Source organism: Vollenhovia emeryi, unplaced genomic scaffold (assembly GCF_000949405.1).
Source record: "Vollenhovia emeryi isolate VEMERY1.0 unplaced genomic scaffold, V.emery_V1.0 DF939162.1, whole genome shotgun sequence".
NCBI lineage: Eukaryota > Metazoa > Arthropoda > Insecta > Hymenoptera > Formicidae > Vollenhovia > Vollenhovia emeryi.
Window position 1 is genome coordinate 1,407,851 of NW_011967204.1, and position 11,632 is coordinate 1,419,482.

Consider the following 11,632-nt stretch of genomic DNA (forward strand, 5'->3'; position numbering starts at 1 on the left):
GTTAATTTATTTAAAAAAAAAGAAAAAATTTGACTTTAGATTTATAAAAAATTATATAATTGAAGAGAAAGAAGCACTTGCAAAATTTATAAAACGTATAAGTATCACACAGTTATAGAGCTCCATTTTGTCGCTTTGGTGTCAAATATTATATTTTAAAGCGGTAGGCAATTACATTGATTTTACATTTGCCTTATGTTCCCAGTTTCTACCGCGCACTTACTCTTGCATAGCGAGCGTGTGTTCGTCGGTGGATCGCCGCCGAATTGCCGTTATCAGACTAGAAAACGTGTCTGGAATCAAAAGATAAGACGTGTAAAGCTATTTCGCGGCTAAATCGAGGAAGCGAAATCTCCGATCAGGAGCAAATCCTGGAAAATTAGTACGGTTCGCTCATAAGGGCTTTGACATGTTCAGAGAGCATTTATATCATATAGCTCTTACCGTCCCACCCCCTGCCTTCTTATCCAGAATTGCATACTACCGTCACCTTGTTCTACCCCTATCTAATCAGCACATCTAATCGAATCCAGGGTCTCCTCGTTGTCATCCAATGCGAATCTCGTCGATGGTTGAGCGAACATGATTGCGCGCGACGACTTATCGTCGTTGAATTAGAATGAGCGTGTCTCGAATTTAGAAACGGGGTATTGTAAACCTGGGAAGAGGAGTGAAACGAGATCGGCGGTAGACGTAATTTCGACCCGCGACAGATAGAGGCAAGAGGAAAACGATAGGATCGAAAAGCCATGTTCTATTCATGCAAGTACAATTTCCTCTTTCGCCTCTCCTCGCCGCGCTACGTCGTGAATCCAGGTAAGCGTCCTTATTCTTTCTCGCTCAACGCATCTTTATCACAACGAGCGCCTCGATCGACGAAAATATCACGTATGACGTTCAAACGGGAAAACGAAACGCGACCGGATGACAACGTAATTCCGCGATGACAGTGTGAAAGAGGCTGTGAAAATAGTTGAACGGTCCGTAAAAAAGCAAAACGTGGATCATAGAAGCGTTAATTCACGTTAAATCAATACCGGTTATCTGTGTCCAATCCTTTTTTTTATTTAGCGCACCGCTTGCGTGATTTTTCGTAACGTCACACCTAAAAATGTTTGACTTGTTGGGATATTATATGAATTTAATATTTGATAATAAATATCTAAATTTGCACAGCGGCAATCACTTCAAATCTTTTTTCATAATTGGAAAATAAAAACGTTGATGGTTGATTTTAAAAAATGATGACCGAACTTTGCATAATGGAGACATAATTTTAAAACGTTGATGGTTGATTTTATAAAATGATGACCCAACTTTGCATAATAGAGACGTAATTTTTTCGCACTTAGAAATATCCTCGCCTGTTTTTCTTTTTAACGAGCCCTCACAAACTTGCAATCTTTCTCGTACGAGTCTCACTATATATTTCCGCTTTTCGTCGAGCGTGTTACGCTTCAAGAAAGTTTTTATTTATTAATACCGCGGTATTAAGCGATATTAAGTGTTTTTCTTCGTAGACTAAAACAATTATTCCTCCAATTGAGAAAACGATGAAAGTTCGACATAATTATTGTTAAAAGTTATAGAATATAGATTTCACAATACGCGTCGTTGCCAATATCGTTTCTATAAAAATCACAGTCATTGCAGTCCATTTCAGTAAACGTGCCAACTGCGAATGTACAAAATAGGCGCTGAAAAGATAATGCGACTACAAACCTCTTTTATTTGAAGATAAGAGATTTTTCAAGTTATCCTCAGATCCCTAATTTAAAGAAAACTAGATTTGGCTTGTCTATAAAATTAAATGACAACTCGGCATATTTCAGTTGCATTGAAATAACTGCTAGATTTCAACATAAAAGCATCTAACGTCTTGCGAAGAATTGAGTTTTTTAAGTTATAATATATTTTAACTACATCATCTATATGTAACAACACGCGGTGTCCGAATATGTGAAAATGTCTCCGCGGTGCGATGGGAAACGCGAAACGGATAGATTATATCCGTTTTGGAAATGTCATAATACCGTGCGCACAACGAGACATGTAACAGAAAAGACCGCTTGTCATATCCCTCGCAAGATTTTCATATCCGAATGACCATTGTCCAGTTTGTATCACGGGAGAAATAAAATTTAAATGCTCCCACCTGGTACTCCGGAATGAGATTTTAGAATCCGTCCGGATACGGTTGCCTATCATTTCGCCATGGGCGAACCTAATTCCCGTTGCCGAAACAAAAGGTGCCATCATACAACAGCAATTTCTCCATATTTGTTGCGTAAATGTAATTTTATATATATGTATCATGCCGACTGTTGGGCGACGCTGGTTCATAATTCTTTAAACCACGTCGAGCGAAACTGTATTCTGATTTACTCAAGCAAATATGGAGAGTTACACATGCAACAGTAATAAATTATAACCAGCGATTTCGCCAAATGCACGAATATTCCGCTAATTTAACTTCGACGAATTTTGCGGATATACATGTATAAATAATAACTTTTTGTCGTTTTGTCTCGACGGTTTCTGTGATAATTTTGCAAACTTCTGCGATTTCTTTACATTTTAATAATGTTTTATTGTTCTTTATGTGGATATTAATTCTTTCAAAAATTCATATTGAAATTACTCTACAGAATTACTTCATTTGTTTACCTTTTTAATTTACCAGAAATGACAAAACGCGCGCTTCGCGCGCGCAATTTGTGGTTGACCATTGTGTATTTTAAAAAAGTTGTATACATGCAAAGAAGTAATTGTATGCGCAACGTCACTTTAAAATAAAAGTAATTTATCACTCACTGATACGATTCGCAATAGCAGCGTTGTACATCGTTAACTATACATGTATGGTACATCGTTAACTATATGTATATGATGTAAACTATAAAAATACAATGTATATGATTATTATACAATAATTATAAAATCGAAATTATTGTATTAACTTTATATTTTATATTTTTTTAAATAAGTATTTATTAAAATAATTATATACTGAAAAAGTCTTCCTTTTAAATATAAACTCACAAAATTTTATACGTATGGTTTTGTCTCTAAAACTTACTCGAATCCTCGTTCGAATCATTTAAATAAATCAAATAAAAACACAGAACAAATGCTTTATTTTGCACAAGTAGCAAATAACATAAAAATGTAAGCCACTTACCTCACGATTTCTCCGCCGTTGCCCGATGCCTCCATGGCCTCCTCCTCCTTTTAGATTTCCTTGTTGCACTCACTCATACAACTCACTCGCGAAAATCATCGATCGCGCGAAATTTTGGTCACTCCCGTACGCGATGTAAAATACCGCGAAACGCACGAAATATTATGAACAAATATCGCATAACTTTCTGTCATATAAATTACTCAAACTGACAACTTGCATTTTTAATTCGGCAGAATGGATAAATCACTTTTGAATTGGCGAAGAACGACAGAGCGAATTACAGCGCGAACGCCGAAGTTGCACAAATTTCTCTCTTTTCCCGAAAATGGAACAGAGTACACGAAACCAATAGATAATTAAAAGCGCGATGCGTAAACGAGATGTAACCACGAGTAACCAAAGTACCAAGGTTTACATTAATATTTTAGATGAGTTAGTCTTGTGAAATATCTATGTACTCGTATACGTTGATACAGAGCCGTCGCCTCAACATACAATTCGTTTCTCATTGCAAGTTGTAGAAACTTAATAATTAATCGAGGGACGTTACTCGTTACTGATAAAGGTGTATAAATCGATAGCGTTTTATCTCCACATTCGTCGCGATCGAGTCTTTGAAACCGATAACGCAAAAGTAATACCGCGCACGGAGCGACTCTCGCCACTGCTTGCCGGCACGACGTTCGGCGAGCGAATAATAGCGCAGCGACCTTCGGGTACACGATAGCACGCAAAAACATCGTACGTCACCGCGCCGAGAGAAAAACAACAACGAACGTTAAGAGTTCGTTGTCCCACCTACGAAATTGAAAATTATGTACTTAATATTTTACATTACTTTGTTTCGCGACTGTTACTATGTTTTGCGTATCATTCTGCGGACTTATTGGTATTGATAAATTTGACGATTAATTCTGTTCAATCGAGAAAATATTTCGAAACAGAAATCGTTGTTACTTAAATTCTAATTACTAAGATTATAGATTTTACATCAATAGTTGGTGTATACAGATGTATATTTCTAAATTACAAATCTTTATTTACTATGCATCTAAAAGAGAAGTAAAGCACACCGCGTTTCGATAAGACCAATCGACATCGTGGAAAAGGGGTCTCAACTGTTCGATATTAATGACAGTCGCGCTGGTAACATCTTCTTTTTAGAAAGGGAAATATAAAGAAATTGTACATTACAATTATAATTTTTAGGTAGTTCTTTATAATAAATATGTCCTGTGGCTATTTCATACACTGAATTACAGCACTAATTTCTGGACTTTGCAAATTTAACTCATGCACGCACAAGGTCTGTAATAAGGTACACTGTAAAAAACTTTTATGTAAAATTGCAATTACTATTATAGTAGGTAATATTGGGACCACCTATTAAAGATGTATGTTTACATATACGTCAGTAAATTTACATATTCTTGGTAAAATTACTATACCTATAATAAGTAAAATAAACAACTTGCTTTTAATGTTGTAATTTTTTGTAATTTTTCATAAACTATAAACAAGTATTCACGCAACAAAGAGTAAACAATTTTTGTAAAAGTACACGAATTTATATATTTTCGTTATTAATAGTGTAATTGCTGTGTACACTCGTTAAGTATGTGAGTTAATTTACACACCTTATTCACGGTGTATCCCACAATGGAAACATTCTGACATTTACATTATCTATAGTTTCCGGATTATCTTCGCAAGCGAGACATAAAGATACCTCGAAAATGGCATGGACAATCTATTCGTAATGAACTCAAAAAAATTCCATTCTGGTAGTTCAACAAGGATTCCATAGAAATATGACTTTTGACTTCTTATGGAATTAAATTAAATAAAAAAAATTCCATTTATATCCGAAAAGGGCTCGGAATTGGTGTCGTAAAAGCGAATTCTTTTTGCACCCTTAAAAATGTTTTTGGAATAGAAATAGGATGAAAAGAGAATTACTTTTGCAATAAGCTTTTGGTTGTACAAAAATGTTAACTAGAGAAAAGTGTGTTATAAAATTTCTTCTAAAGGTATTTTTACTATATGCGAAGATCGATTTTTGCCAAGTTTTTGAGGGTACGTATTCTATACGTTTCGTCGTCGTTCTTGCGCGAAGATACAAGACTGTTCCTTCGTATCTATAAAATTCAAGATAACTGATAGGATGTGATCGGAATATACGAGCCAGCGCTCATCGTAGAATCCGACGAGACGAAGCGCACGCGATTCTGAAACTAAAGGATTGGCAACGGTAAAACGTGTTACGAGACGAAGAGCGTAAAGGGAGCGCAGCTGCAAAATGAGAGGCAGCTGTATGTAGAGAACGAGGGCTTCGCCGAGAGAAGCGAAGGGGAAGAATGAAATGGAATAAAACGGATACCAGATGAAGCGAAAAAACAGCGAGACAAAGAACGGGAAATCGGGAAGGCTAACGGTTTTGCGATTTTTGAAGTGGTCGATTTCCAGGCGGAAGAAAGAAAACATCTCCGAATCGCTGTGCTACAGACGGCAATCTTCGGTAACACTTTAGTTAAGAAAAATTGACATTAAAGTCTTCAAAGAACGTCATTGATATTAAAGTCGGTTCTTTTGACAAACTCGATAAATATAATATTTATTGGACGTATATGAAATCGTCCGTAATATTTGATTCGTGTCCTCGCTTCTAGTCGCTGCTCTGATAGCGACGTTCCTTTCGAGGAAACCCTTGAAGCCAGCGGCAAAGCCACGCAAACAATGTTGGGACAGACATCTCTTCCTATTCATTCACCGCCTGCCTCTTCCTATTCATTTCCTCCTTACAGACTGGAACTTTGGGAAAGTGACGTCGGATTCCGAATCGGCAAGCTTTGATGTCTGGGAATTTGTGCTCGATCGGAGCGCACGACGAGAGTTCAAACTCGTACCGACTCGTACTAAGAGTAAGGAACGATATGTTTCATATGATTCGATAATCCGACGACGGCCGCTTGAGAACGTGCCGCACGAGGACAGCCATTATTGGCCACTTAAAATCTTTGGAAATATTAAACGCCGACGTACGGAACCGTTCATAATCGCTTGGCGATTATTGCAAAGTATAAGTGGATTACGATCTCTCAGGCTTCGCAGAAATAATATTGTACGTACCAAATTAAATCTTAAATTATCTAGTTTCTTCTTTTAATTGCATATTTTTTACTTACGTAAGCACATTTGGGATGTATATGTATATACTTATTTAAATAAATATAAAATTATGCAAAAAAAATTTCAAATCTAATTAAATTAAAGAAGGTTTTAACTGTTTTTTTATATATATTCAGATGCTTTGATCTGTACAATAATACCAATATTTTTAAATTCATTTTATGTGGAATATCTAGAATTTAGTTTTTGTTATTTAAATCTACAATATATTCAGTATGACTACGAATAGTTTTTAAAAAAATTCTTTTTTTCAATTAATTCTCTTTATGATTCGCACCAAAGTCAATACCACCCTTGATGATACTATATGTATGTTCGTATAAAGAAATTTAGCCCAATATCTTAAACTTATCGAAAGTTCAAGCAACTACAGACATTCTTGGAAAAATTTTTTAAAAAGTAACCCTTTCGCCGATTCTAACACAATTTAATACCACCCTTCAACGATGCCTTCCATTAATATAAAAAACTTTGGCCCGATATTTCAACTTTTACAGAATAAATTAGTCAGCCACAGACATTTTTACGATGCGTACATCTCTCCATCCATCCATACATACATTCATACGTACACACATGTTGACATTTCTTTTAATGTAATTTTTTCGACATTTTGGAATATTCTAAACGCGTTGGCGTTGAAAACTGGAAAACATTTCTTTAGCGAACAAAGTTTCTGTGAGGCAGAAATAGGGCAATTGTAAAGTACCTATTATCATACTAATTTAAATATTTCTCTGTTTTATATTATACTTGAACGTAGACAAAAATACCGACGAAAGAATGACAAATCTTGCATCTCGGTATCTGAGCACCGAGTCACTTGGAGAGTTTGGTATGGGAAAATCAAAGAAAGGTTCAACGGTTATGTACGGAAGGTAAGAAATTAGCTCGATTGCTGAACCTGGTCCTTTCAGGGTAGCTTGTCGAAGTTAGGAGGACGCAATTATTTACCATCGTCCCCGAGCGGCGGGGCACGGGATCGATCCTACGAAATTTCCGCGATCGGAGAACAGCTGCGGCACACTGGGAATCCGGAGACACGAAGTGGAACCGTCGAACCTGACTGACGGTTGCCCGGCGATTTGTAACGAGCCAGACCATGTGCACACCGCGACGTGAGACGGCGGATCCGCACGTCGGACCTGCAGACAAATTACTTTGTTTTGACGGCCAGGAACCGCAACCCTCGGGCCAGTCGACATCAATATCGACGACTGGACTGGCTATCAATTCCTCTTGGTATGGCACGTACACGTGCGTCCGTTTTGCCGCGTTTCTGAAACGAAAAACTGCGGAGTACATGAAATCACCAGGGGAACCATCGGAATGGTCTTTTTTCTTCGACGCTTTCTCCACTTATAGGTCAATTTAACGATTTCTCAAAAGTCGTCAAATCAAACGAAGAGAACAAACCTCAGGTATGTGCAGAATTGTATGGCACAATATTTCCACCAAGTGAAACTTCCGATTTTAATAATTTAGTAGTTTCTTTATAGAGAGATTAATAATACTTTTAAAAATAAATAAACTAAAACATGTATACTGTACATATATTAAAACCAATAGATAAAAGTATTTCGGGAACTAGCACGTTTTCTATTTTGCATTTTTATCTCTTTTTGATATTGGGTTTAGATGGAAAACGATTTAAAGACAATGTTAGACTTCCGTGAGGTATTTCTTGCAAAAATTGGCTAACGGTGCGCACAGGCGATCGACGTTTTGCCCTAAAGTTTAATCGCCGCACGACAATACTGTTGCAATAATTTGTGCGATACGCAGGTGCAGTAACGCGCACGCACATCCCTCGTATTTCACGCCCCTTTGGTTTCCGCCAGACACAGGCCACCGAGTATACTCCGCACGATGCACGGAGTCTATTCGCATTATGTATCCTCGGACGCGAAATTAACGGGAGCGAGAAACGGGATGCGCACTATCGACACTCGAGATGTAATCGTGTAAAATTGGTTTTATTTATATCGATGAATGTGATATTAATCAATGTATCAAAACTGATTCTTCTCGCTCGTAATTAAACCGCTGTTCATATTTCACAAGAAGTAAGAAACGTATACATAATCGGGCGAATCGAATATAATTGTATATCTATGTGTGTTTATAAGTAACAATGGCAGCTCGAATAGTAATTAAAAAATTGACTAAATTTACTCCACGTTACTCGCGTGGAGTGTAAAACGCACTCTAGCCTGAATAATCTACCAAATTCAAAGTAAAACTTCCTTTTTCGTCATATGTTGCATAAATCGTTTCACAAGGACTCTTACTTTTATTTAAAAAATACATGGAATCATTATCAACTTTTACTTAATTATACATTATTAAAGAGAATAATGAAAAGTGAATTTTAATGTTGGGAAATCTAATGGAAAGCACCCCACGCGGATAATTACGTTAAAAAAATTACGCAAGTAATATAGAGTTAATGAGGCAGATAATATTTATTAATTTACTAAAAGGATACTTTATTAAGTACGATAAATTTATTTCGCCTTCCTAGTCAATTGTGCAGAATTAAAATTGATTCAAATAATGTGATATTTTTTTACACAAAATATTTAACGGCTAGAAATACAAAGTGCAGAAAAAGTTTTTTAAATTATAATTTAAATTAAAAACGCAGCTAGGAAGAACATGTTACTGCGATTATCATAAAATTCTTCGTTAGAAATCAGATTATATGTCACTTGGACCCCTTTAACAATTGCTCACATTGAAAAGGATATGCTTGGATGAGAGACGCATCAAGCATTTCTGTCCGAATACCTATGCAAGATCGTTATCTCTAGTTATATACACGGCGTGTACTGCTTTGTTTGCCGGAACGGATATTTGCCCGACGTGTCCAAAGCGAGGAAGTTCGAATTGCGTTGGTCAAGACTGCCGTGGGACTCCGCTTTACGACGTTCTGGTAGCAAACAGCACAAGGAGCACCCGATCGTCCACCGGGTTAACGAGCTTGAAACTATCAATGATAATTGTTTCGATGTGGCGTAAAGCAAAGTTCTTCGGATTACAAATATTAAATTATTTTGAATTTTTCGAAGTGACCATTACACATTCTACATTACACAAAAAGCCGCATACACACAATAAATATGCAGTACCTAAATATTGTAGAAACAAGAGTGCTTTATATTCTGTGTAGTTATTGTTGACTTTTCATTTCAAATGCTTCATTGATAAAGAAATTGCTCCATTTGAAACTAAGAAAACAAAAGTTGTGGACAGATAAAGTTATTGATGAATCTATGCACGAAATAGGGACATCGATAGAATTTCATAAGATTTGTTATTGTGATACGGATCTCAGTAATTGTAGAGCAGATACGTAAAGCCGATAACAATGCACTTTCAATAATATTACTAATTGAATTACCTGTGCTAATAAGCATATTAATTTCGCATAATATTTGATGTTGTAAGATACAATGAAAACATGACACTGATTACATTTCGTGTCGCAGTATTAGTTGAATATATTATATTTCATGTCAAGCTGCATATATCATTCTAAAATAGAAAACCCATAATATAATGGAGGATCAGGTCGGAGAAGAATGAAAGGGTTGTCAGGAAGGCGTCGGAGTCGGGGCATGTCGCTCCTTTTTTTTTTATCGATCATATATCAGCGTTCCGCGGTGTAGCTTTCGTTAATAAATCTTCCCCTGCGTGGAATCTGACTCCTTGCGCGGTTTGTGCTACATAGTCAACGACGATACGACGGAAGATTATTACGCTGCTGCAACCATGATAGCCATATTTTTCTTCTTCCGTTACCCTCGCGCTCCTGATCGTCGTCATTCGGCGCTCTCCCCGGATACATCGGTACCGCAAAACGTTTAGTACCTGTCCCGTTAATAATATTTGCCTCCCCCAGCCCTGTCCTTCCCGCGGGACCATCCTGACCTGCTTCACGAAAGTTTGTGGCACAACTGGCGCATAACTGGCCGCTCGGGTGACTTCTACAGGCTGATCCGAAATTACTTACACCGGGAAAGTTCACATAAAAATTCTTTGATCTCCTTTTTCTTTCGCCGGAGGAAATTTAATTGGATATTACGTTTTTCTATACCCTCCTATTTTTCGAAACTACCTATATATCTCTCAGTACGAATAAAAATTAAGTTTGAATATATGTAGAGATCTAATGAGAACTAAGTTTTCAATATTTATTTACAATTGCTGAAGATTCATTCGGTGAAGTTTTTAATCGTTGCAATCTTCGAATTTTGACTACAGTAAAATTAGATATTGTTAGGATCAAAGAATTTTAACAAGGTTTATCGGTATTATTCAGGATACTTAAAAGTTTCTTCTTTATTTATATTAACACCTCGGTGTTGTGGACATGTGATTGTGGGCAGTCTATCATGACAGAATATTCAGATACTACAAAACAGACGTTACGCACACTTATAAAATTACATGCCCACAGCCAATACCGACAGGCAACATCTGTAAACAGTCTAATCTATTTACCGTAATATCAAATTGCCAATATTGATCGCAAGGTTTAGTTAGATTTTCGTAAAGTCAATCGAAACCTGATCGAATCCCACTAAAATCCTTTTAATAAGTAGGTCAAGGTTGAATCGATAAGTGCGCTGTCGTTTGAAATTCCATTTTAGATTTAAATGCACATAAATATCTGTTGAAAATCATAATTGGCTGAGAAATTAATTACGTGTCTCCGGCAAGTGTCATCGAAGCAGATAGCAATTCCTAGGCAGCTTCATGTATCTATCACGTTCCATTCATGCTCTTACAGCGAAGGTATTATAGCCACTGCGTATCTCTCTCGTAAACAACTGCCGCCTCATTATTTAGCACTTCCCTCATTAATAACGTCTTATTATCCAACAATATCGTCTTTAATAATAATAACAACTTTGCAATAACCATCGATTCGAAACTGCAGCTGGTGAATGTTTTTCCCAAGGTATGTATAATAGTTGTAATAATTTATATACAATTATTTATCTCTACAATTCTATATAGCGCATAAATATTATATCCAATACTTAAACTATAAAACTGTACGTAAAATAGTTGCAACAAATAATCTGTTAGAACTTTTTTAAGTAAAAATCGATTTTACGTTCATAAGAAGTGTTATTGAAATTTAATGTGTTAGTATATACGTATTTCTATATAAAACTTGGCTGTAAAATTTGTGCATTAGGTCTAAGATCCTCTCAATGGATATCCGATAATTCTACATACTATGAAAAA